This window comes from Gekko japonicus, unplaced genomic scaffold (assembly GCF_001447785.1).
Source record: "Gekko japonicus isolate JY-2015 unplaced genomic scaffold, Gekko_japonicus_V1.1 scaffold8, whole genome shotgun sequence".
NCBI classification, from domain to species: domain Eukaryota; kingdom Metazoa; phylum Chordata; class Lepidosauria; order Squamata; family Gekkonidae; genus Gekko; species Gekko japonicus.
Genome location: NW_015167057.1, coordinates 2,934,889 through 2,938,590, shown reverse-complemented (window position 1 = coordinate 2,938,590; position 3,702 = coordinate 2,934,889).

The window sequence follows — 3,702 nt, the reverse complement described above, 5'->3', positions numbered from 1 at the left end:
CATCCGGCCCCATCACTCCTTGGCAAATAGAAGGGGAAGTCGTGGAAGTAGTGACAGACTTCACGTTCCTGGGATCCCAGATCACCGCAGACTGTGACAGCAGCCATGAAATTAAAAGACGTCTGCTCCTTGGGAGGAAAGCGATGGCGAACCTAAACAGCATGATAAAAAGTAGAGACATCACCCTGCCAACTAAAGTCTGCATGGTCAAAGCAATGGTATTTCCAGTAGTCATGTATGGCTGCGAGAGTTGGACTATAAGGAAGGCCGAGCGCCGAATAATAGATTCTTTTGAACTATGGTGCTGGAGAAGACTCTTGAGAGTCCCTTGGACTGCAAGAAGATCAAATCAGTCAATCCTAAAAGAAATCAGCCCTGACTGTTCCCTGGAAGGCCAGATAATGAAACTGAAGCTCAAATACTTTGGCCACCAAATGAGAAGGGAGCACTCACTGGAGAAGACACTGATGCTGGGAAAGATTGAAGGTCAAAGAAGACGGGGACGGCAAAGGATGAGATGGTTAGACAGTGTCATAGATGCAACGAACATGAAGTTGAGCAAACATCAGAGGACGGCAGAAGACCGGAAGGCCTGGCGTGATCTGGTCCATGGTGTCGCGAAGAGTCGGACTCAACTGTGCGACTGAACAACAACAACAACAACAAATCCAAATATGTGTGAAAGCAAAACATCAAAATGGAGAGCAAGAGATCAACAAAGAGCTAGCGTAACAAAATCCATTTGCTTGTGGGGAGGGCAGTATAAAAATCAAATAAACAAATAAATTTAACATGACTGAAAACTGACATGTGAATAAATAAACTATGAAACATCCCCTACCTAAAGTCCAGGTGGTGCAAGCCCCTTCCTATTAAGTGCCCCCCCCCCACACACACACACAGGATGGGCTGTGGCTCAGTGGTAGGGCATCTGCTTAGTATGCAGAAGGTCCTAGGCTCAATCCCAGGTGTTTTCGGTAAAAGGATCGGCAGCAGGTGATGTGAAAGACCTCTCTGCCTGAGACCTCTGCCTCAGACCCCAGTCTGAGTAGACAATACCAACTTCAATGGACCAAGGGTCTGTTTCAGTATAAGGCAGTTTCATGTGTTCATAAAGGTCCTCACAATATGTAATCAGTATACACCAGAGTGCTTGGCGAAATTGTTTTAGGGCGCCAGCATAAGACTGAGCACTTGGATTACTGTTCAGCTCTCTCATTTCCCTTTCTGTAAAGCACCCCAAAACATTGGCCTGCCACTCCCTTCACATGCTTATTATCCTAGTACCTTATCCATCCCCCCATAGACCCTAACATAACTCACTTTTTAAAAGAGCATTACTTGGTTCCCTACTGTGTCACATTTCTATCCAGAGCAAGAGCTTGCAGACCTTTGGTGTAATCCAGAAGTTCTGGGCCAGCGCAGGTTTCCTGAACCCCTTTGCTCCTAGACCACCTGAAACACAAAACATTGTACCTGATTTTATTTATTCTTTTTGGTAGCAAAAAGATGGTGTTTAACAGTGGGGGTGGAAAGTGCTGAGAATTCACAGCTGACTTATGGCGACTGTGCAGCAGCACACTTAGAACAGTGCTATGTTGCCCGACATCTTTTCTGGTGCCTGCCAAAGATATTTTAGACAGTGGTCGGGTTGCCAGCCTCCAGGTGGGGCCTGGAGATCTCCCTCTTTTACAACTGATCCCCAGCTGACAGAGATCAGCTCCCCTGGAGAAAATGGCTGCTTTGAAGGGTGGACTCTCTATGGCACTGTACCAGGCTGAGGCCCCTCCCCTCCCCAAACCCCACCCTCTCCAGTATCCACCCGCAAAGTCTCCAGGTATTTTCTAATCCAGACCTGGCAACCCTAGAAAGTGGGTGGGGCCAGGTAGGGCTTTTGCCTTGCAAGGCTTCTGGTTGGCCACTGGAGATCTGATTGTCCTGACAGATTTTTAAGCTACTTTGGCAGCAGCTGCCACCACTGCACAAGGTTCTTCCCTATGTAGCTGAAAGTAAGCTCTGGCAGCCATTTTGTGGCTGGCTGTGCCACCTGTAGCAGCCATTTTGTGTCTGTGCCCACCATCCTGTGTCAGAAGTCCAAAGGTGCCCACAAGCTCAAAACGTTTGGGGACCCCGACCTGCTCTTAGAAGCTTATAAGGGCCCTCTGAGATGGGGGGGCAGGTGCAATGAAGCTGATACACCTCTAAATTCCTAGAAGCTGCAGACCATGTGGTGGTGCAAGCAATAAAACGCTTGCATGTAACATCATAGTGAACAGCCCTATGGCTGTTCGAAACCCACCGCGGCCAGGGTGAGCACCCGGCCCTAGTCCTAGCTCCCGCCCACCCAGCGGTTCGAAAGTTTAAAATGCAAGTAGATAAATGGGTACCTACCCTTAGTAGGGTAGGGGGCACCCTCCTCCAAGCGGGGACGTGGTGGAGCTTCAGCGGCAGCGATGGCAGCGACGGCGGTGTGGCGGTGTGGTGCAGCGATCCCTGGTGGCCGATGGAACAACAGCGTCCAGCACTCGGCGTCCGTCGCTCAGCGACAGTGGAGGAGCAATGAAGGAGCGCAAGGCAGCGTGAGCGGCGCAGGCGCAGCGGAGCCGGATACAGACACAGCTGGGCCGAGGCTACCGCGGGCCGTGCACCAGAAGATCGAAGCCGAGAAGGACTGGCCGCGGATGCGTGCCAACCCCAGTGGACCGCCGAGGAAAGAGAGCCGAGAACAGCGAACCCACCTGGGTGTCGGTAGGCAGCCCCACCCCTTGTAATATGTGGCCATAGAATTAGGAGTAATCTGCACTTGCAGCACAATTGTAAACCGCTCTGAGACCTTCGGGTCTGAGCGGTATAGAAGCTGAATGTTAAATAAATAAAATAAATAAATAAATGCTGCTGTGGTTTGAGTAGATGTCTGTAGGTGTGAGTAGCAGGTCTGTTCAGCCAGTGTTAGGGTTGCCAGGTCTGGGTTAGAAAATACCTGGAGACTTTGGGGGTGGATCTGGGAGAAGGCGGGGTTTGGGGAGGGGAGGGGCCTCAGCATATTACAATGCCATAGAGTTAATCTTTCAAAGCAGCCATTTTCTCCAGGGGAGCTGATCTCTGTCTGCTGGAGATCAGTTGTAAAAGCAGGAGATCTCCGGGCCCTACCTGCAGGCTGGCAACCCTAGGCAGAGTTTTGTTGCCTTGATCCCAAGCAAAACCTGGAACCAGGCCCGACCCTTTCACAGGACCCTTCAGAAGAGTATGCCCTGGTTAGCAACACTGCAAATCTGTGGGACATGCAAAACAAATGCTCCAAAACTTGTTTCTCGTCCTTTCCCTTCTCTCTGTCTCTCTCCACTGTGCATCAGCTGTGTGGAAAAAAACTGCTCTGTTGCAAGACTTGTGAATGCCATAAATCCCCGACTGGGATTTGAAGTCCAGCGAGCAAGTCAACCCTGCCCCCGGTAGCAGCAGAAAAGCAGTTCTGTTCCAACAGCTACAAAAACACTGGAACGGCTCCAGCTCTGGACACAGTGACTGAGGGATTCAAAAGTGTGAAATCTCCGGGCGCACTGTGGGAGCCAAACACACAACCTCTCTGTTGCTGGAATCAGCAAAAGGAAGGCCAGTCCGCATACTTTCTAAACAAAAGAAACAACTCTACGGGATGGCTCAGCTTTGAGGGACATTGTGGACCACATGCGGGTCACATTCCTG